Below are 23,812 nucleotides of genomic sequence, written 5' to 3' on the forward strand. Positions count from 1 at the left end.
TAAGGTAGAGGAGGTAAAAGGCTCTCCAAATGCCAGGTAGTCTAGGTTACACAGCAGCCAACTCCAAACAGACTCAACAGACTGGATTTGTACCTTCATTTATTTAAATGTATATCTAACAGTAATAATTAAGAAAGAGGAGGCCATAAACTTGGGAAAGGATTCATGGGAAGCATAGAAGGGAGGGAGGAAACAGAAAATGTGTAATTATATTAATTATTATATGTGCAATCCTATTAATTAGTTTAACTAATACTGGAATGAATTAGCAAGAGTGGAGTAATCTGTGTGGATGGAAATATGTTCTTGTTGACCTTCAACAGTTATTTTAAATGCCTTTCAGATTTTGATTCTCAGCCTTGGTATGGTGGATGAGGACTTCCTACCCACGAACCCCAGGAGCTGTTGGCCTCTGCTGGTTTTCATCTTGTCCTTGGTATCAACATCAGTGAGTAAGACTGCACCACCCCTGTGATGAGATGTGCTTCTAAACTTCTTGCAGCTTGAGAATTCACCTGGTGGGTAGTGGGAGGTCAGAGATTCAATACTGCAGGTTCAACCCACTACATACTGAAGACTTCTTGGCCACCCTAGATTTTGTTCACACCATAAAGGAAAGAACTGGCGGGACTCTGAAGACTGATCTGAAGTACACAGCAGCACAGATGGTGAGAGTCTGTGAGTTCCACTCCAATAGACAGGGTCTCCCATATATCCTGCTCAGAGACAAATGTTCAAAACTAAAGCCTAGGATGTGTTTTCCAGGTAAGATTACCCTGGCTCTCTTGGACTTGTTCCATCCCATAACCAATCTCCCCTCCCAAGGCTGCTTTCTCCTTCTCTGGACCCAATAACCATGTTCTTCCTGATTCTCCAGGGGTAGATGTTACCTGCTAATGTAGGGGCTTACTGATGGACGAGTACATAGAAGACACTGAGGACCCCCGATGCTCTCCAAGTTAAGTTCCATGAGATGATGGCAGACTTCATGTTTATGACCCCTGCTCTGCAAGCAGCACATCTGCAGTTTGAGTACATCTGTAAAGAGAGTCAGATTGAGACTCCTGGTATTAGAAATTCTCCTCCATGAAGGATATCATGGGCTCAGTCTTTGGTACTAGAAAAAAGGGGCCTGATTCATAAGAAGTATCTCAGAGCTGGATGAGTCCTGTGACACCCAGGCTCTGTCTATATTTTTATCAGGACCCTGAGGGCTCTCTCATCTAAGTAAATCCCATGTCTAATGGGAGTGAAATCTGTTCTAGTTACAGATAAGAAATCTGAGGTAGTCATGCTCTATTGTTTGCCCAAACTACTCAGGTATAAAAGCCAAAGTTGCGATTAACCAAGGCTCTTGCTTCAGCCCTGGAGTCCATGCTCTCTCCCAACACCTCAGCCCTCCAACAATTGATTCCTCACAACTGTAGACCAAGGTATCATTATGCAAAAGATGAGTCAGGACAGCTCCATGTGAGAGGCCACTTTGTCATCATGTGTCCACACTCAGGGTTCCCATGCCCCTGCCTACTCCCATGAGTTCCTGTACTACCCCAAACTCTTCAGAGACATCAGACAACGTCATGTGAAGGCCAACTATGATGGTGAGATCACCTTTGTCGATATCTTTGGATTCTCCTTTGGGAGCAGCAAACATGAGTCTTCTTTTCATGAGCCAGATGGCAACCCAGATGAGTACTTGAGGGGTGACTGGGCCCTGTTAAGTAACTGTCCAGTAAGAGCCTCTTCCAGCCATCTTATAAATAGCTTAAAAGCCCACACTAGTGTGAGAGTCTGAACCCTTCCCTGTCTAGACTGGTGCTCCTGTCTACCTGTCCCCTCCCTGACCACGGAGTCAGACCTCATATGAAAGAGACTCAACGTTAGTCCATGCTATTGCCATAAATGACTTCACCATGTCAGAGGGAAGACTGAGCCATGAGGAGATTGAATTAGAGCCCTGACCTGCTGACTCAGTCCTCAACCTTAGCGCCTCTAGTTCTGTCTTCTCTGGAAGTTAAAGGCTATAATTTAACACTACTGTCTACATTGTGGTCAGCTTGGAGCAAGGTCCCAGAAGACAGCTCCAGGTCACAAGCCACCATGTCATAGTGTGTCCTTGTCCTCAGGTCTCCATGTCCTAGTCTACTTCTATGAGCTCTGGCATCAGCCCTACTTTCTCAAGGACTCTAAGCCATCCCACATGAAGGGCAACCATCGTAATAAGCATCTTTTTCTCATCAGATTGTCCTATTGTGTGGTAATGAGTCTTTCTCATTCCCCAGAAGCTGAGTAACTAAGGGATGACTGCCCCTACTTTTCAGGTGTCTTGAAGAAGGATTGGATCAAATGTGGGCCATTTGACAGCTAAAAACACTGCTGTGGGATTAGAATTCAAGCTCTTTCCACTCAAGCCTGTGTTTCCTCCTGTTTCCCTTTCCAACTGACCATAGTAGCATGAATAGGGGTATATTATCTCATTCATTAATCCATAGGTTTGTTTATGAGGCCTGGTTTGTTTTGTTTTTGTTTTGTTTTTTGTTTTTTCTTTTTTTTTTTTTTTTTTGAGAAAGGGTATCACAGAGTTGGCGTGGTGGTCCTACACAACCTAGCATGGTCTGAAACCCAAGGCCATGTGTTCCTTCTGCCTAGAGGCCTGAGATAACAGGTTGTGTCTCTATTCCAAGAAAGGTATCTGAAAGTCATGACTTTTTTTCTCAGACTACTACTCTATGACAGAGGTAAGGAAGGCATTCTGTGTAGTAATGAGCCTAGGAGAGCTTCCATTGGAGGCTAGGACCAGTAAGGGCAGAATAGGGAAGGGGTAAGCCTGGATCCTGGCAGGTGTGATGTAGACATATGCAGGGCCCAGGGTCAAGCTCAGGAGGTACGTATGGAATATGAACTGGCAGCTGCATGCTGGGTCAGGACCAAGATTGTCTGAAGGATTGGATCAAATGTGGGTCACGTGCAACTAGAGCAAGATATGCCAATTGTCTGCAATTTACCTCTCTGAGGAAGAGTTGTTGAGCAGGAGGAGGGTATACTGGACCAAATTTATATGACATATATTAGTGGACACCCCTCAGCCTCCCTAGACAGAGGATTTTTATCCAGGGGTCCCCTTATCTGTGGTGACCTCATCAACATGCATGGATTCTTCACCAATAGGAGCCTCCTTCACAATGCCAGAGCCCACTCAGGCAGGAATCTCTTGTGGGGGATTCATTGACATACAGACCCTAAGAGAACACAAATGCCAGCCCAGGTTACTGTATCCAGCAAAACTCTCAATTAACATAGATGGAGAAACCAAGATATTCCATGACAAAACCAAATTTACACAATATCTTTCTACAAATCCAGCCCGACAAAGGATAACAGATGGCAAAGCACAACACAAGGAGGCAAGCTACACCCTAGAAAAAGCAAGAAACTAATCTTTTCGCAACAAAACAAATAGAAGAGAAGCACACAAACATAACCTCACCTCCAAATATGAAAATAACAGGAAACAACAATCACTATTCCTGAATATCTCTCAACATCAATGGACTCAATTCCCCAATAAAAAGACACAGAAAAACAAACTGGATACGCAATGAGGACTCTGCATTCTGCTGCCTACAGGAAACACACCTCAGAGACAAAGACAGACACTACCTCAGACTGAAAGGCTGGAAAACAACTTTCCAAACAAATGGTCTGAAGAAGCAAGCTGGAGTAGCCATTCTAATATCGAATAAAATGGACTTTCAACCAAAAGTCATCAAAAAAGATAAGGAAGGACACTTCATATTCATCAAAGGAAAAATCCATCAAGATGAACTCTCAATCCTAAATATCTATGCTCCAAATTCAAGGACACCTACATACATAAAAGAAACCTTACTAAAGCTCAAAGCACACATTGCACCTCACACAATAATAGTAGGAGATTTCAACACCCCACTCTCATCAATGGACAGATCATGGAAACAGAAACTAAACAGAGTCGTAGACAGACTAAGAGAAGTAATGAACCAAATGGACTTAACAGATATTTATAGAACATTCTATCCTAAAACAAAAGGACATACCTTCTTCTCACCACCTCATGGTACTTTCTCCAAAATTGACCATATAATCGGTCACAGAACAGGCCTCAACAGATACAGAAAGATAGACATAATCCCATGCATCCTATCAGACCACCATGGGCTAAAGCTGGTCTTCAATAACAATAAGGGAAGAACACCCACATAAACATGGAAGTTAAACAATGCTTTCTCATCGAAAACCTGGTCAAGGAAGAAATAAAGAAAGAAATTAAAGAGTTCTTAGAATTTAGTGAAAATGAAGGTACAACATACCCAAACTTATGGGACACAATGAAAGCTGTGCTAAGAGGTAAACTCATAGCGCTGAGTGCCTGCAGAAAGAAACAGGAGAGAGCATATATCAGCAACTTGACAGCACACCTAAAAGCTCTAGAACAAAAAGAAGCAAACACACCCAGGAGGAGTAGAAGGCAGGAAATAATCAAACTCAGAGGTGAAATCAACCAACTAGAAAGAAAAAGGACCATACAAAGGATCAACAGAACCAAAAGCTGGTTCTTTGAGAAAATCAACAAGATAGATAAACCCTTAGCCAGACTAACCAGAGGACACAGAGAGTGTGTCCAAATTAACAAAATCAGAAATGAAAAGGGAGACATAACAACAGAATCAGAGGAAATTCAAAAAATCATCAGATCCTACTACAAAAGCCTATATTCAACAAAACTTGAAAATCTTCAGGAAATGGACAATTTCCTAGACAGATACCAGGTACTGAAGTTAAATCAGGAACAGATAAACCATCTAAACAACCCCATAACTCCTAAAGAAATAGAAGCAGTCATTAAAGGTCTCCCAACCAAAAAGAGCCCAGGTCCAGACGGGTTCAGTGCAGAATTCTATCAGACCTTCATAGAAGACCTCATACCAATACTGTCCAAACTATTCCACAAAATTGAAACAGACAGAGTGCTACGGAATTCCTTCTATGAAGCCACAATTACTCTTATACCTAAACCACACAAAGACCCAACAAAGAGAACTTCAGACCAATTTCCCTAATGAATATCAACGCAAAGATACTCAATAAAATTCTGGCAAACCAAAGGACACTGTGGTTAGGACAAAACGACAACCAACAGATTGGGAAAAGATCTTTACCAATCCTACAACAGATAGAGGCCTTATATACAAAATATACAAGGAACTCAAGAAGTTAGACCGCAGGGAGACAAATAACCCTATTAAAAAATTGGGGTTCAGAGCTAAACAAAGAATTCACAGCTGAGGAATGCCGAATGGCTGAGAAACACCTAAAGAAATGTTCAACATCTTTAGTCATAAGGGAAATGCAAATCAAAACAACCCTGAGATTTCACCTCACACCAGTGAGAATGGCTAAGATCAAAAACTCAGGTGACAGCAGATACTGGAGAGGATGTGGAGAAAGAGGAACACTCCTCCGTTGTTGGTGGGATTGCAGACTGTTACAACCATTCTGGAAATCAGTCTGGAGGTTCCTCAGAAAATTGGACATTGAACTGCCTGAGGATCCAGCTATACCTCTTTGGGCATATACCCAAAAGATGCCCCAACATATAAAAAAGACACGTGCTCCACTATGTTCATAGCAGCCTTATTTATAATAGCCAGAAGCTGGAAAGAACCCAGATGCCCTTCAACAGAGGAATGGATACAGAAAATGTGGTACATCTACACAATGGAATATTACTCAGCTATCAAAAACAATGACTTTATGAAATTCGTAGGCAAATGGTTGGAAGTGGAAAATATCATCCTGAATGAGGTAACCCAATCACAGAAAAACACACATGGTATGCACTCATTGATAAGTGGCTATTAGCCCAAATGCTTGAATTACCCTAGATGCCTAGAACAAATGAAACTCAAGACGGATGATCAAAATGTGAATGCTTCACTCCTTCTTTAAAAGGGGAACAAGAATACCCTTGGCAGGGAATAGAGAGGCAAAGATTAAAACAGACACAGAAGGAACACCCATTCAGAGCCTGCCCCACATGTGGCCCATACATATACAGCCACCCAATTAGACAAAATGGATGAAGCAAAGAAGGGCAGGCCGACAGGAGCCGGATGTAGATCGCTCCTGAGAGACACAGCCAGAATACAGCAAATACAGAGGCGAATGCCAGCAGCAAACCACTGAACTGAGAATAGGACCCCCGTTGAAGGAATCAGAGAAAGAACTGGAAGAGCTTGAAGGGGCTCGAGACCCCATATGAACAACAATGCCAAGCAACCAGAGCTTCCAGGACTAAGCCACTACCTAAAGACTATACATGGACTGACCCTGGACTCTGACCTCATAGGTAGCAATGAATATCCTAGTAAGAGCACCAGTGGAAGGGGAAGCCCTGGGTCCTGCTAAGACTGAACCCCCAGCGAACGTGATTGTTGGGGGGAGGGCGGTAATGGGGGGAGGATGGGGAGGGGAACACCCATAAAGAAGGGGAGGGGGAGGGATTAGGGGGATGTTTGCCCGGAAACCGGGAAAGGGAATAACAATCGAAATGTAAATAAGAAATACCCAAGTTAATAAAGATGGAGAAAAAAAAGAAAAAAAGAAAAAGTTTTTTTTATTACTATTTAAGACCTTTTCTAACAGGTGCTTGCAGTTTGTTGACTTTTTTGAAAAAATCAAGTTTTAAACTTTATTACAAATTAAAAATGAAGTTCTTAAAAATCTCAACTTAACCAGATTTGAAACAATTTAAAAACCGTTAAAGGTGTATTGAGAAAAACCAGGTCTTTTTTTTTTTCTTAAAAAACACGTTTGTCATTACCAAAAAGAGACATCTTTAGGTAAAAATAATAAAAACCCCACGCTACATAGATAATGCAGACAGTTCTAGTGGATCTGGTCAATGGGCAAAAAGCAAGCACTTAAGGTCTTCAGCTCCAATCTTTGTTCATTTCTTATTGTTGGAATTTCATATTCATTTCTTCTTGTTGGATGACCAAACCGGATGATGGTAGAGATGCTCAGCCTCGGGAGCGGAGGAATTCTCAGCTGGTGGATCGGCTGCTTCTGTCTCTTTGCCATCTTGTGGTTTAGGGTTCTCTGGGTAATTGAAGTTGCGGCGTGGCTGCTGACCTTGGATCTCATCTCCTTGATTTTCTTTGTCCTCTTCATTTCCATCCTCTCTAGGCTGTCTTTGGCAAGGCGGGCCCCTGCGGAATCGTGGTCTGTAACCCCGATACATATTCTGTCTCACTGGTCTACCTTGCTCTCCTGCACCCTGGTTGTCAGCACCCTCCATCACTTCTCCTTGCACAGGGGAGTTGGAATACTGTGGTCGATGCGCATAGGGTCTCCGCAAGTAGTACGGTGGGAACCTTCTTCAGGAGCGCTTTCCGATCCCTCATTCTTTTTCCCACTCTCACTATTCTGGTAATTTTGCTGGTAATTGCGTGGAGGATCCCTACGACGTGGATAGCATCTATAATGGTTACGGTCTGCTGCGTATTTACTGCCTTGAACTGGAACTCCACCAGGGCCTGTAACATTTGCTGCCTCCGCATCCTTTTCTCCTTCAACAACATCAAACTCCACAGTCTCTCCATCTCCTACACTGCGAAGGTACTTCCTGGGGTTATTCTTCTTTATGGCAGTCTGGTGTACAAATACGTCTTCCTTGGTGTCATTCCTGTTGAAACCGTATCCGTTCCTTACATTGAACCATTTTACTGTTCCCAAAACCGTTGCGATGACCTTCTCGTCCCCGCCGCTGGGCGCTGCGGATGTGAGACCGCCCGGGCGGCCAATACCGGCGCCGCTGCCTGTGGAGCGGGGCTTGGTGTTGGCCGCGCTGAGGGGCGGGGGCGGCAGGCGGCTGCTGGGTCTCGGCCTCGCTGCTCATGGTTGCGGTGATGGTGACTGGGGCCCGCGGCCGCGGCGGGGCTCTCAGGGCTGTCTGGGGTCCGCTCTCCGCTCCCGCTCCCGATCGAACTCAAGAAAAAGTTTAAGTCTAAAAAATTCCTATAGGGTTGGGGATTTAGCTCAGTGGTAGAGCGCTTGCCTAGCAAGCGCAAGGCCCTGGGTTCGGTCCCCAGCTCCGAAAAAAAGAAAAAAGAGAAAAAAAATTCCTATAATCAAATATAAAGGGAAACACAGCATCTCAAAAACCCGTGGGACTTACTCAAAGCAGTCCTGAGCTATATAAATGCCTAAATTTAAAAAACAAACCAATGTCAGGCCCTAGAAAATGGCTCAGTGTATAAGAGGACTTCTTGTTCTTGCAGAGGACCGGAATTTGATTCCCAGTACCCACATGGCAGCTAACAATCATCCATATTTCCAGTTCCTGGGGATCCAACACCCTCTTCTGACCTCTGTGATCACAAGGCACGCACATGATGAACATGCAACCAAAGCATCCATACACATAAAAACAAAACAAAAACAACTAAATGTCCATCCCATTCTCCTTCTGCTGAGTCTTCAGCAAGCACCTCATTGGAGAAAATGGATACACCATTACAGATTTCTGCTATTTTCTCTCTTTTATACCCATGCTGCACCTGTGACTGGACAGTAACTATGGTGATTCTGGGTTTGGTTTGAGAGTGACGAACATCCACCATTGTTTCAGACGCCATATATGCAGGTCCTGGAAGACTAAAAGGGACAAAACTAGCAGAGAAGGCTTTTTCCAACCTAACAAACACTGGCTCTGTCAGCTCCTCCTGGTCAGTGCGATCCTTCTCTAACAGCCACGTTGTCATGCCCCACCAGGCTCTTAGCCACACACCTATGGGTACAAACCATGCCTGGGCTAGGCTCACAACTCATGCTTCTTGTGGTTAAACATCCTGCAATCCATGGAAGCATAGACTCGGGCCTGGGAAACAATCATGCCCCTGGATCAATTTCCTTTCTACCTAATGCTGAAGCCTTTCAAGAAGCCTGCTTTTCTTCCTCTGCGTGTCAAGCAAGATTCTGTGAGGTAAAGATGGAGATCCAGGGACTGAGACAGCAGGTGGGAAGAGACCAAGGAAGGAGATGCAGGCAGAAATGATAGATGGAATTATGGTAACCTACACTACCCACGACCTCTACCAAAGCCTCCAGGGTGGCCCCTGGAGCAAAGAGGGCCAGCAGTGCCTGAGGATACTCAACACTGAAGAGGAGCCCAGTTGGTGGGCATTTAGGAGGGTTGGACATGTAGGTCAGAGGATCAAGCACAGGGACAGAGGGTCTGCTGGGGCATCTCCCTGCTTGTTGTGTGGCTGTGGCTATAACAATGGTTGTAGCTGATAGTGACCTTTAGATATCAATGAAGGTAGCAATGCTGCCATTGTGCTCTGGGTGTGTCACCCTTTGCCCAGATAAGGATCCTAGGCAAGTTTCCTAGTCTTAGGGTACACAGAAGTCCCCAGTCTCAACATGCTGCAGATTGGAGAGGCTTCCTTATTGCACAGTCTGTCTGCATGCTCAGATCAAACTTCTCTTTTTAAGTGTGTATTTTGTGTAATACCATGTCACCTTGACGTGGCATACATGATGCCCAGGATTACTTAAAAAGGGAGGTTTGGTCGGGTGTGGTGACATAAACCTGTAAACATGTCAGTCTGAGTAAGGTAGAGGAGGTAAAAGGCTCTCCAAATGCCAGGTAGTCTAGGTTACACAGCAGCCAACTCCAAACAGACTCAACAGACTGGATTTGTACCTTCATTTATTTAAATGTATATCTAACAGTAATAATTAAGAAAGAGGAGGCCATAAACTTGGGAAAGGATTCATGGGAAGCATAGAAGGGAGGGAGGAAACAGAAAATGTGTAATTATATTAATTATTATATGTGCAATCCTATTAATTAGTTTAACTAATACTGGAATGAATTAGCAAGAGTGGAGTAATCTGTGTGGATGGAAATATGTTCTTGTTGACCTTCAACAGTTATTTTAAATGCCTTTCAGATTTTGATTCTCAGCCTTGGTATGGTGGATGAGGACTTCCTACCCACGAACCCCAGGAGCTGTTGGCCTCTGCTGGTTTTCATCTTGTCCTTGGTATCAACATCAGTGAGTAAGACTGCACCACCCCTGTGATGAGATGTGCTTCTAAACTTCTTGCAGCTTGAGAATTCACCTGGTGGGTAGTGGGAGGTCAGAGATTCAATACTGCAGGTTCAACCCACTACATACTGAAGACTTCTTGGCCACCCTAGATTTTGTTCACACCATAAAGGAAAGAACTGGCGGGACTCTGAAGACTGATCTGAAGTACACAGCAGCACAGATGGTGAGAGTCTGTGAGTTCCACTCCAATAGACAGGGTCTCCCATATATCCTGCTCAGAGACAAATGTTCAAAACTAAAGCCTAGGATGTGTTTTCCAGGTAAGATTACCCTGGCTCTCTTGGACTTGTTCCATCCCATAACCAATCTCCCCTCCCAAGGCTGCTTTCTCCTTCTCTGGACCCAATAACCATGTTCTTCCTGATTCTCCAGGGGTAGATGTTACCTGCTAATGTAGGGGCTTACTGATGGACGAGTACATAGAAGACACTGAGGACCCCCGATGCTCTCCAAGTTAAGTTCCATGAGATGATGGCAGACTTCATGTTTATGACCCCTGCTCTGCAAGCAGCACATCTGCAGTTTGAGTACATCTGTAAAGAGAGTCAGATTGAGACTCCTGGTATTAGAAATTCTCCTCCATGAAGGATATCATGGGCTCAGTCTTTGGTACTAGAAAAAAGGGGCCTGATTCATAAGAAGTATCTCAGAGCTGGATGAGTCCTGTGACACCCAGGCTCTGTCTATATTTTTATCAGGACCCTGAGGGCTCTCTCATCTAAGTAAATCCCATGTCTAATGGGAGTGAAATCTGTTCTAGTTACAGATAAGAAATCTGAGGTAGTCATGCTCTATTGTTTGCCCAAACTACTCAGGTATAAAAGCCAAAGTTGCGATTAACCAAGGCTCTTGCTTCAGCCCTGGAGTCCATGCTCTCTCCCAACACCTCAGCCCTCCAACAATTGATTCCTCACAACTGTAGACCAAGGTATCATTATGCAAAAGATGAGTCAGGACAGCTCCATGTGAGAGGCCACTTTGTCATCATGTGTCCACACTCAGGGTTCCCATGCCCCTGCCTACTCCCATGAGTTCCTGTACTACCCCAAACTCTTCAGAGACATCAGACAACGTCATGTGAAGGCCAACTATGATGGTGAGATCACCTTTGTCGATATCTTTGGATTCTCCTTTGGGAGCAGCAAACATGAGTCTTCTTTTCATGAGCCAGATGGCAACCCAGATGAGTACTTGAGGGGTGACTGGGCCCTGTTAAGTAACTGTCCAGTAAGAGCCTCTTCCAGCCATCTTATAAATAGCTTAAAAGCCCACACTAGTGTGAGAGTCTGAACCCTTCCCTGTCTAGACTGGTGCTCCTGTCTACCTGTCCCCTCCCTGACCACGGAGTCAGACCTCATATGAAAGAGACTCAACGTTAGTCCATGCTATTGCCATAAATGACTTCACCATGTCAGAGGGAAGACTGAGCCATGAGGAGATTGAATTAGAGCCCTGACCTGCTGACTCAGTCCTCAACCTTAGCGCCTCTAGTTCTGTCTTCTCTGGAAGTTAAAGGCTATAATTTAACACTACTGTCTACATTGTGGTCAGCTTGGAGCAAGGTCCCAGAAGACAGCTCCAGGTCACAAGCCACCATGTCATAGTGTGTCCTTGTCCTCAGGTCTCCATGTCCTAGTCTACTTCTATGAGCTCTGGCATCAGCCCTACTTTCTCAAGGACTCTAAGCCATCCCACATGAAGGGCAACCATCGTAATAAGCATCTTTTTCTCATCAGATTGTCCTATTGTGTGGTAATGAGTCTTTCTCATTCCCCAGAAGCTGAGTAACTAAGGGATGACTGCCCCTACTTTTCAGGTGTCTTGAAGAAGGATTGGATCAAATGTGGGCCATTTGACAGCTAAAAACACTGCTGTGGGATTAGAATTCAAGCTCTTTCCACTCAAGCCTGTGTTTCCTCCTGTTTCCCTTTCCAACTGACCATAGTAGCATGAATAGGGGTATATTATCTCATTCATTAATCCATAGGTTTGTTTATGAGGCCTGGTTTGTTTTGTTTTTGTTTTGTTTTTTGTTTTTTCTTTTTTTTTTTTTTTTTTGAGAAAGGGTATCACAGAGTTGGCGTGGTGGTCCTACACAACCTAGCATGGTCTGAAACCCAAGGCCATGTGTTCCTTCTGCCTAGAGGCCTGAGATAACAGGTTGTGTCTCTATTCCAAGAAAGGTATCTGAAAGTCATGACTTTTTTTCTCAGACTACTACTCTATGACAGAGGTAAGGAAGGCATTCTGTGTAGTAATGAGCCTAGGAGAGCTTCCATTGGAGGCTAGGACCAGTAAGGGCAGAATAGGGAAGGGGTAAGCCTGGATCCTGGCAGGTGTGATGTAGACATATGCAGGGCCCAGGGTCAAGCTCAGGAGGTACGTATGGAATATGAACTGGCAGCTGCATGCTGGGTCAGGACCAAGATTGTCTGAAGGATTGGATCAAATGTGGGTCACGTGCAACTAGAGCAAGATATGCCAATTGTCTGCAATTTACCTCTCTGAGGAAGAGTTGTTGAGCAGGAGGAGGGTATACTGGACCAAATTTATATGACATATATTAGTGGACACCCCTCAGCCTCCCTAGACAGAGGATTTTTATCCAGGGGTCCCCTTATCTGTGGTGACCTCATCAACATGCATGGATTCTTCACCAATAGGAGCCTCCTTCACAATGCCAGAGCCCACTCAGGCAGGAATCTCTTGTGGGGGATTCATTGACATACAGACCCTAAGAGAACACAAATGCCAGCCCAGGTTACTGTATCCAGCAAAACTCTCAATTAACATAGATGGAGAAACCAAGATATTCCATGACAAAACCAAATTTACACAATATCTTTCTACAAATCCAGCCCGACAAAGGATAACAGATGGCAAAGCACAACACAAGGAGGCAAGCTACACCCTAGAAAAAGCAAGAAACTAATCTTTTCGCAACAAAACAAATAGAAGAGAAGCACACAAACATAACCTCACCTCCAAATATGAAAATAACAGGAAACAACAATCACTATTCCTGAATATCTCTCAACATCAATGGACTCAATTCCCCAATAAAAAGACACAGAAAAACAAACTGGATATGCAATGAGGACCCTGCATTCTGCTGCCTACAGGAAACACACCTCAGAGACAAAGACAGACACTACCTCAGATTGAAAGGCTGGAAAACAACTTTCAAAGCAAATGATCTGAAGAAGCAAGCTGGAGTAGCCATTCTAATATCGAATAAAATGGACTTTCAACCAAAAGTCATCAAAAAAGATAAGGAAGGACACTTCATATTCATCAAAGGAAAAATCCACCAAGATGAACTCTCAATCCTAAATATCTATGCTCCAAATACAAGGGCACCTACATACATAAAAGAAACCTTACTAAAAGCTCAAAGCACACATTGCACCTCACACAATGATAGTACGAGTTTTCAACACCCTACTCTCATCAATGGACAGATCATGGAAACAGAAACTAAACAGAGATGTAGACAGACTAAGAGAAGTCATGAACCAAATGGATTTAACAGATATTTATAGAACATTCTATCCTAAAACAAAAGGATATACCTTCTTCTCACCACCTCATGGTACTTTCTCCAAAATTGACCATATAATCGGTCACAAAACAGGCCTCAACAGATACAGAAAGATAGAAATAATCCCATGCGTCCTATCAGATTACCATGGACTAAGGCTGGTCTTCAATAACAATAAGGGAAGAACACCCACATAAACATGGAAGTTAAACAATGCTTTACTCAACGAAAACCTGGTCAAGGAAGAAATAAAGAAAGAAATTAAAGACTTCTTAGAATTTAATGAAAATGAAGGCACAACATAAAATGAAAGCTGTGCTAAGAGGAAAACTCATAGCTCTGAGTGCCGGCAGAAAGAAACAGGAGAGACCATACGTCAACAGCTTGACAGCACACCTAAAAGCTCTAGAACAAAAAGAAGCAAATACACCCAGGAGGAGTAGAAGGCAGGAAATAATCAAACTCAGGGCTGAAATCAACGAAGGAGAAACAAAAAGGACCATAGAAAGAATCAACAGAACCAAAAGTTGGTTCTTTGAGAAAATCAACAAGATAAATAAACCCTTAGTCAGACTAATGAGAGGACACAGAGAGTGTGTCCAAGTTAAAAAAAAAGATCAGAAATGAAAAGGGAGACATAACTACAGATTCAGAGGAAATTCAAAAAATCATCAGATCCTACTACAAAAGCCTATATTCAACAAAACTTGAAAATCTGGAGGAAATGGACAATTTTCTAGACAAATACCAGGTACCAAAGTTAAATCAGGAACAGATAAACCATCTAAACAACCCCATAACTCCTAAGGAAATAGAAGCAGTCATTAAAGGTCTCCCAAACAAAAAGAGACGGGTTCAGTGCAGAATTCTATCAGACCTTCATAGAAGACCTCATACCAATACTATCCAAACTATTCCACAAAATTGAAACAGATGGAGCACTACCAAATTCCTTCTATGAAGCCACAATTACTCTTATTCCTAAACCACACAAAGACCCAACAAAGAGAACTTCAGACCAATTTCCCTTATGAATATTGACGCAAAGATACTCAATAAAATTCTTGCAAACCGAATCCAAGAGCACATCAAAACAGTCATCCACCATGGTCAAGTAGGCTTCATCCCAGGTATGTAGGGATGGTTTAATATACAGAAAACCATCAACGTAATCCACTGTATAAACAAACTGAAAGATAAAAACCACATGATCATTTCATTAGATGCTGAGAAAGCATTTGACAAAATTCAACACCCCTTCATGATAATAGTCCTGGAAAGAATAGGAATTCAAGGCCCACAGCTAAACATAGTAAACAGACAGCAAACCAGTAGCTAACATTAAACTAAATGGAGAGAAACTTGAAGCAATCCCACTAAAATCAGGGACTAGACAAGGCTGCCCACTCTCTCCCTTATTCAATATAGTTCTTGAAGTTCTAGCCAGAGCAATCAGACAACAAAAAGGAGGTCAAAGGGATTCAGATTGGAAGAAGTCAAAATATCACTATTTGCAGATGATATGATAGTATATTTAAGTGACCTCAAAAATTCCACCAGAGGACTACTAAACCTGATAAACACCTTCAGCAAAGTGGCTGGGTATAAAATTAACTCAAATAAATCAGTAGCCTTCCTCTACACAAAAGATAAACAAGTTGGGAAAGAAATTAGGGAAACAACACCCTTCATAATAGTCCCAAATAATATATAATACCTTGGTGTGACTTTAACCAAGCAAGTGAAAGATCTGTACAATAACAACTTCAAGCCTCTGAAGAAAGAAATTGAAGAAGATCTCAGAAGATGGAAAGATCTCCCATGCTCATGGATTGGCAGGATTAATATAGTAAAAATGTCCATTTTACCAAAAGCGATCTACAGATTCAATGCAATCCCCATCAAAATTCCTACTCAGTTCTTCATAGAGTTAGACAGAACAATTTGCAAATTCATATGGAATAACAAAAAACCCAGGAGAGCTAAAGTTATATTCAACAATAAAAGAATTTCTGGCAGAATCGCCATCCCTGACCCCAAGCAGTATTACAGAGCAATAGTGATAAAAACTACAGAGACAGGCAGATAGACCAGAATTGAAAATCCAGAAATGAACCCACACACCTATGGTCACTTGATTTTTGACAAAGGAACCAAAACCATCCAATGGAAAAAAGATAGCATTTTCAGCAAATGGTGCTGGTTCAACTGGAGGTCAGCATGCAGAATGCAAATCAACCCATGCTTATCACCCTGTAGAAAGCTTAAGTCCAAGTGAATCAAGGACGTCCACATCAAACCAGATTCACTCAAACTAAAAGAAGAAAAAGTGGGGAAGAGTCTTGAACACATGGGCACTGGAGAAAATTTCCTGAACAAAACACAAATTATGCTCTAAGATCAAGAATTGACAAATGGGATCTCATAAAACTGCAAAGCTTCTGTAAGGCAAAGACACTGTTGTTAGGACAAAACGGCAACCAACAGATTGGGAAAAGATCTTTACCAATCCTACAACTGATAGAGGGCTTATATCCAAAATATACAAAGAACTCATAAAGTTAGACTCCAGGGAGACAAATAACCCTATTAAAAATGGGGTTCAGAGCTAAACAAAGAATTCACAGTTGAGGAATGTTGCTTGACATCCTTAGTCATAAGGGAAATGCAAATCAAAACAACCCTGAGGTTCCACCTCACACCAGTCAGAATGGCTAAGATCAAAAACTCAGGTGACAGCAGATGCTGGTGAGGATGTGGAGAAAGAGGAACACTCCTCCATTGTTGGTGGGATTGCAGACTGGTACAACCATTCTGGAAATCAGTCTGGAGATTCCTCAGAAACTTGGACATTGCACTACCTGAAGACCCAGCTATACCACTCCTGGGCATATACCCAAAAGATGCCCCAACATATAACAAAGACACGTGCTCCACTATGTTCATAGCAACCTTATTTATAATAGCCAGAAGCTGGAAAGAACCCAGATGCCCTTCAACAGAGGAATAGATACAGAAAATGTGGTACATCTACACAATGGAATACTACTCAGCTATCAAAAACAGTGACTTCATGAAATTCGTAGGCAAATGGAATGAACTAGAAAATATCATCCTGAGTGAGGTAACCCTATCACAGAAAAATACACATGGTATGCAGTCATTGATAAATGGATATTAGCCCAAAAGCTGGAATTACCCAAAATGCAATGCACAGACCACATGAAGCTCAAGAAAGGTGACCGAAATGCGGATGCTTCCACTCCTTCTTAAAAAGGGGAACAAAAACATCCATAGGAGGGGATAGGGAGGCAAAGTTTAGAGCAGCGACTCAAGGAATGGCCATTCAGAGCCTGCCCCACATGTGGCCCATAAATATACAGCCACCGAAACTAGATAAGGTGGATGAAGCTAAGAAATGCATGCTGAAAGGGACCAGATATAGATCTCTCCTGAGAGACACAGCCAGAGCATGTCCAATACAGAGGCGAATGCTAGCCTCAAACCACTGAACTAAGAACGGAATACCCTTTGGGGAAATTAGAAGAAGGATTGAAAGAGCTGAAGGAGCTTGCCACCCCGTAAGAGCAACAATGCCAACCAACCAGAGCTTCCAGGAACTAAACCACTACCCAAAGACTATACACGGACTGACCGATGGCTCCAACCGCATATGTAGCAGAGGATGGCCTTGTTAGGGCACCAGTGGAAGGGGAAGCCCTTGGTCCTGCTAAGGTTGGACCCCCAGTGCAGGGGAATGTCGGGGGTGGCAGTAAGGGCGGGTGGATGGAGGGGGACACCCTTATGGAGGAGGGGGAGGGGATCAGGGCTGATGGACAGGAAACCGGGAAGGGGAATAACATTTGAAATGTAAGTAAAGAAATATATCCAATTTAAAAAAAAAGAAAAAAGAATCAGAAGCTCTGTGACTTTTACAAGAGCAGAGAGCACGGTTGCCAGGACGGCTGCCTAAAAGGCCAAGTGGGCTAACAGTAGGGAGTACTAGATTTCTGCCGCGTCCACAAAATGAGAGCTCCTAGGAACGTTTCAGAGCTTCTGTGCGCATGCAGCCAGCAATGTGGAAAGACTTGTGTACACATCTGAGCCACAACATCCAGGACAATGGCCTCTGACAAGCCTGCCTTTCCAAACTTCATGAAGTTTCTTATCATTCAAGTCTAACCCAAACAGAAAAATGGGAGGTTACAACTCGAACACAAGCAACCCAGGCATAGTTTGGACATTTTTATGGGACAGACCTTGAGTTGATTCAAATGTGAGTGCAAAGCACCCTCCACTAAGTCATCTCAACACTACTTAGCCACAGAGGTCATAGGTCTTCCACATTAAAAATCCACCTACTATAAAATGCTTCTAGCACAATTACTGAAATATGATCACAGTTCCTGTCAGTTACAATCTACTTTTTTCTTTTATTTTTTGAAACAGAAATAGATTTCAAGAAGTTGGTGGGATTTGTTAAAATGAATTACTAAAGCTGCAGTCTACTATATGCAGAGAGAGGATGGTTAATTGCCTAACTCAATAATTGACAAGCAAGAAAAGGGTTTGTTATTTTTATTCAAAATAAACAATGCACCAGGGGCTGTCTTCAGGGTCATTTGCCTTATGTGTTCTTTTTGACCCTGATGTAGCTATGTTCACTGTCTAGATGGGCACTCTGTTGTCAAAACCCTCAGGTAAATGATGATTGGATCTCACTAAACGTTATAATCCCTTATCTAAAGCTGGACTAAGCTTGGCCAATTGAGCCTGGAAGGGATGGATATCTGCAGATCTGTGGAGATGGTTTTATTCACTTAGGTGCTCAAATGCCCACACGTCTCTTCCTTTGTCCCTGTCCTTAGAATGCAGAACTGACATTTAATCAGGATTCCAGAGAAATTAAAGCCCCCACACTGCCGAGCTGGACTTGTGGTAGATGCTTGCTAGCCTATCCTTTCCTTATTCTTTCAGCCACATCCTTCAATGGCATCTTCTGAGAAAAGACTTATGCGTTTGATTCTTCTGATGTCACACAGGCACAGGCAGGGAGGAGGAAGGGCCCTGGTGGCTACTGGTGGAGAACAGGATGTTACTGATGACAGGAGTGTTGTGGGGCTTGGTCATTTCTATTCCTCCTGAGGATGCAATTTAAAAAAAAAAAAACAACTCTTCCTCATGACTGAAGGAGATTTTCACATGTAAGACATAAACCAGCAGCCGGTGTATCAGTGACATGTCACGGCGTCACTCTGCACACAGGTACAGGGAAGTTCACAGACTGTGGGTATGGAGAAGGGACTGTCGGGGTAGTAGGTGTGAGAATCGCAGTCTCTTGTTTCCACCAGAATCTCTACTTCTGTTTTTCTTCCACAGCAGTGAATGACTCATCCCCACTGTCTCACTGCCTCTTTGTTGAAGTTTATGTTTTTTCCTGTTGAATTTGTCTAACAGGGTTCAGCATTCCTAGAGAAGTCAACTTTACTGACACCTTGTGCCCAGGGCACCTTACGTAGGACACAAGTGGAAGACAGTACCGCGGGCGCCCCCTGGTGGCTTCTACTGAACTTACTTCATATAATGAGAAGATGAAAGACTAATTCTGAGAAAGGTGTACTGTGTACAGTAAATTTCCTTTAAACAAATGTTCATATGTGATGCTTATTTTACTAGAAAAAATTGCAATAGCTTTTATAAACAATTTAATTTAATAATTATTTATTATATAAATACATTTAAAAATTAAAGATTTAAAATAAAAATTAAGTTTCAAAAAGTTTTCAATAGTCTTTAATTTTAAAAGAAAAATTGTTTCTGAATGTAGCTTATTCCCAATGTGATCAGTACTCTAGCTGGAGGACAGGATGTGCAAACTTGCTCAAATACATGTATTTTACATGACCGTCCTCCTGCACAAAAGGGAATCTTCTGATCTGTAGTTTAGTTGCTAATTAAAGCATCTGGGTAACACACCATTTTCTTCAAATAGCCATAGAGCCTTTTGCAATCTCAAATAAATTTCACCTATCTTTTTAGGGAGGGGGGATGAGAATGCTCCCCCATTTTTCTTCTTTTTGCATTTTTACTCTTTTTTTTTTTTTTTTTTTTGGTGGTCGAACAAATCAGTGGACTCTTTATTGCTTCGGGGGTGTGGGGCTCAGGAGCTCTTGGTGGGGCGGGTCCGTTTCCTCTTCACCACCACAGGCTTCTGGCTTCGAAGGATGGCACTGGCCCTGCGGACGGTCGCCACACGCAGATCAGGGCGGTACTTGTTCTTTCGGATCATGTGCCTGATGCTGCTGAGGGTAGCTCGACCATTCTTGTTGATGGTGGTCCTCACGTAGGAAGTGGCAGGTTTTCACTGACCGGATCTGCGTTTCATAACCACCACGACCCCTTTGCCATCAGCCACCGGCTTTGTAGTGGAAGGAGTTTCGGGCCTTCAGATTATTGGGCTCCGTGCTGTACATCTGCTTATTCCTCTTGATCAAGAAACTGGAGCAGTTCCGAACGACCATCCATTGTAGATGCGGGGACAAAGCTGCGACTCCTCTCCCTGCGGCTGCCGGAGACGGAAAGAAAGCTCCTCTATTTTTTTAAAGATTTTCTTTTTATTATGTATAGTGTTCTGCCTGCACGCCAGAAGGGGGCGCCACGATCACATTACAGATGGTTGCTTGGACTTGAACTCAGGACCTCTGGAAGGCCAGTGCTCTTAACCTCTGAGCCATCTCTCCAATGCATTTTTGTTCTTTTTTTTTTTTTTTAATTATATGTAAGTACACTGTAGCTGTCTTCAGACACACCAGAAGAGGGCATCAGATCTCATTACAGATGGTTGTGAGCCACCATGTGGTTGCTGGGATTTGAACTCAGGACCTCTGGAAGAGCAGTCAGTGCTCTTAACCACTGAGCCATCTCTCCAGCCCTCATTTTTATTCTCAATATAATTCCCCAGTATCACTTTACCCATAATTTAGTTAATGTGCTTTAATTTTCTGGTAACGAACAAATTTATACTAGATAAAGATGACTAGATGGAAGAAATATGCATCACACTTGACAGTTTTCAAAAGCAGACTCTGTTAATTGTGAATGTGTGCATCTGAAAGCTGCTCTCTTAATTTGCTGATACAAAAGTAATTGCTGAGCACACTCCAGAGGAACAGCACTTTTTAATTTATTGTTTACTAGTGTGAATTTCATGAAATAACAAATTGAAAAGGAGATTTTCCTGTATACTGTGCTTCCTGGGAGTTAGATGGTCAGGAAGTGACACTGAGCAGCCACAACAACGTAGTTGAGTTAAACGACACTCAGTGCACGCAGAATTGTGTAGGAATTTCTGGACAACCCTGGTGAACAAACTTGTGTTCTAACAGGCCTGGTTAGCTGACTACTTAGTGTTTTGCAGGCTGTCCTCTCTCAGCTAAATTCTACTTGGTGTACCTTGCTATCTCCTAAGCTTTAGCAAGTCCTTTACAACTTCAATTCTACTCTTTAATATCACGGATTGATACTGCATTGCTACCCAGCATATGAGATGCCTTTTACAACCTCCACAAAATAACTCCAAATGGATCTTACACCTTAATGCTAAACGCTAAGAACAGAACTTGTAGAAACTAAGCTTCTGAATTTGAGATCACGCCAAGGATCTTTCCACACACAAGCCAAACGCTCTGCACAGATGCAGTCCCCACAGTGAAGTTATTTAGAGGCTGACGCTGGGTCCAGTGAGAGGCTAGGATTTCACAGGTGGCCGCTCAGCCCCGGGAAAGACTCACCACACCAGCTCCCGCTGCTCAGTCCCCTGCACGCAAGCACAAACACTCACAGACACACACGGACACACACACACCACCACCACCACCACCACCACCACCACCACCACCACCACCACCACCACCACCACCACCACCACCACCACCACCACCACCACCACCACCACCTTTGTGGGCAGTGACCCTGTGCTCACGATGCCGCAACTTTGGAGCTTGCCTGAGCAAACCTCACAGAATCCAGCAGCAGGACAGAGAGCACAGCACGCAGGACCATTTAAGACTAAGCGAATCCTGCACCAGGGCACCCGGAAAAGCCCGCCTTCTCTTCTGATTAGCAGGTCCGTTGAAGGCTCTGATTGGCCAGTAGTCTTGAGTGAGTGACTTGAGCACCTCCGTGAGCGTTAGAGTGAGCTCAAGGTACAATGTAGGATACACAGTTCTCCAAGCTTCAAGCCCAGGGCCAGACCTTTTCCAGATCTACAGGGATTTGCATTTCAGTAGCACTTGTGCCTGTCCTCCAATAGCGTTCTCACCTGTCTCCCCGCCCAGCCCCAGGAAGGACCCACCACGCCACCGACCACTGCTCAGCCGCTTGCTCCTCCCCTTTTAGGGCAGTGACCCTGTGCTCACCCGGTCCTCACTTTAACCTGAGCTCCCCTCACAAGACTCAGTAGGCTCTTTCCTTTCTTTCTCCTGGAATCAGGGTAAATAGCTGGTATAGCCCCTTACTCCACTTGCAGTGGAGTTATCAATCTGTCCCACAAGTGGAAGGTTGCCCAAGATATTAACAATTAGAGATTTGAGGAAACAAGAGTTTTGTTTTGTGGCTGTTAACACACCAAAGCTGGCTGGGCCTCCAGGTTCTCCCAGCACTGCTCAGTCCCCACCTGTAACAGGGCTTGTCTGGCATACTCCACCTTGTACCTTGAACTTTACAGCGCAGGGGCCGAGTTTTCCCTTCCCTAGAAGCTCTTCCTTTATAATCCAGAAATCTCGTACTCTTTGTCTTTCTGTTTCTCTGTCTCTCTCTCCCTCCTCCTCCCCTTTGTATCCTTCCCTCCACTTTCCCTCTCACTCCCCCCACTACTGCATTTTTCTCTCTCTGCTTGCCTTGCTCGCTTTTTCTCTCTTTCTACCCACCCCTGCTCCTTATTCTCACTCCCCATACCGACTTCTCTGACCTCTTCAGGACTAGTGAACTCTCTGGATCTTTGGAATCAGTGAGCCCACTAGAGAGTTGCCCCCAGTAAATCTGCAAACACTCTGATTTGGTTTGGGTCGAGTCCTTCATGCTGGGTTTAGGTAAACTGCAGCTAATTTTCACTGGTAGGTATGGGAGCCCTGGGAGACAAACCTTGTGGAACACTACTGTTAGCCAGCACGTTCTCTTCAGTGGGAAGGTAAGCACATATTCACACACAGAACTGTTTAGAAAAGGTTCTCTAGATGAACAGACCTGATAGGATGAATCTATGTGTGTGGAAAGTGGATTTATTAGAACATTTCACAGGCTGTGGCCCAACTAGTCCAACAATGGCTAACGTAGCATGTATAGGGGTAGGGAAACCTATATGTGAACTTAGCTAGTCTCGCTCAGTAAAATCTCAGTGCTTCCTTTCTTGAAGGAAATCATTGCTTTGGAAATGACTCCTGTGCTCTCCTTGCCTGCCACAGGGGGGGAAATCTTTCTCACTTCTTCTGTCTTGTCTTTTATGATGGCTATTCCTGGTAGTCAAAATGACTACATGTGGAATTAACTAAAACGGAAAGAGTTTGGGCGCTGTGGGGGATTGCTCTTAATTATAGGTTTTGAAATATGAAAACCTTTCTTTAATCTGGATTTTTTTTTGAGGTGTTAAGATCCACCTTTACTCTAGGCCACAGCTTCTGGTAGAAGCCTACATATACAAAGAACATTGAGGATGGCAGCTCGTCCTCTTTGCCTACTTGCCTTACCTCTGGTTAGCAAGTTCTTCCTTTTCTTTTCTTTTCTTTTCTTTTCTTTTCTTTTCCTCTCTCTCTCTCTCTCTCTTTCTTTTTTTCTGACATTAAAAAGCATTTGGGGTTCACTCCATCCATTGAATGTATATATGTCTGTCTGTCTGTCTGTCTGTCTGTGTGTGTGTAGGTATGCATGAACACTTATGGAGTAGATGAAACAGGTGGTCAGACCCAAGCAGAATGTGTATGAGTGTGTGTATATAAATATGTGTGTCTGTTCATAATTGCCACTGTAAGGATTTTAATTATTGTCCTTTCTTTGTAACATTTTATCTATGAGATAATTCTTTTTTACCCACAGAACATTTTGTCTAAAAGCTATA

At 43.4% G+C, this 23,812-nt stretch overlaps 2 pseudogenes; both read right to left on the reverse strand.

The window, feature by feature from the left end:
- Positions 1-82: 82 nt before the first annotated feature.
- Positions 83-22,654, reverse strand: Ybx1-ps12 (Y box binding protein 1, pseudogene 12; annotated as a pseudogene).
- On the reverse strand, positions 6,636-10,683 carry Ybx1-ps17 (Y box binding protein 1, pseudogene 17; annotated as a pseudogene).
- Positions 22,655-23,812: the final 1,158 nt, after the last annotated feature.

This window comes from Rattus norvegicus, chromosome 1 (genome assembly GCF_036323735.1).
Source record: "Rattus norvegicus strain BN/NHsdMcwi chromosome 1, GRCr8, whole genome shotgun sequence".
NCBI classification, from domain to species: Eukaryota; Metazoa; Chordata; class Mammalia; order Rodentia; family Muridae; genus Rattus; species Rattus norvegicus.